The sequence below is a fragment of the Buceros rhinoceros genome, unplaced genomic scaffold, assembly GCF_000710305.1.
Source record: "Buceros rhinoceros silvestris isolate BGI_N320 unplaced genomic scaffold, ASM71030v1 scaffold5607, whole genome shotgun sequence".
NCBI classification, from domain to species: domain Eukaryota; kingdom Metazoa; phylum Chordata; class Aves; order Bucerotiformes; family Bucerotidae; genus Buceros; species Buceros rhinoceros.
Genome location: NW_010423815.1, coordinates 20266 through 20563, shown reverse-complemented (window position 1 = coordinate 20563; position 298 = coordinate 20266). Strand labels below are relative to the sequence as shown.

The following is a 298-nucleotide window of genomic DNA, read 5'->3' as shown; positions in this document are numbered from 1 at the left end:
CGGCCCCCAGAGTGCTGAGCGGGGTGCGGTGCGGTTTTGCCCCCTCTATGTCAACGAGCAGCTTGTTGGTGGCTCCCCCAAAACTCGCCCAGCAGTGTCTGTCCGAGCTCGAAGGGGTGCGAAGCTGCTGAGCCACCCGGTTGCAGTTCATTAGCGCCGCTTAATTGGGCCGTTTTCAGTAAGATCTTTTCCAAACAAGCTGCTGAGCAGGCCGAACAGCCTTAGGGAATCGGCGCCTGTGGGAATGAGCTGTGGAAAGGGACCAGGGACCCGCAGCAGCGGAACGGTGACTCCAGCA

The 298-nt window shown here is 60.4% G+C and overlaps 1 protein-coding gene across 1 annotated transcript in view; it reads left to right on the top strand.

The window, feature by feature from the left end:
- Positions 1–298, top strand: part of HEY2 (hes-related family bHLH transcription factor with YRPW motif 2) — a 10025-nt gene that overhangs the window by 415 nt on the left and 9312 nt on the right. The window lies entirely within an intron of this gene.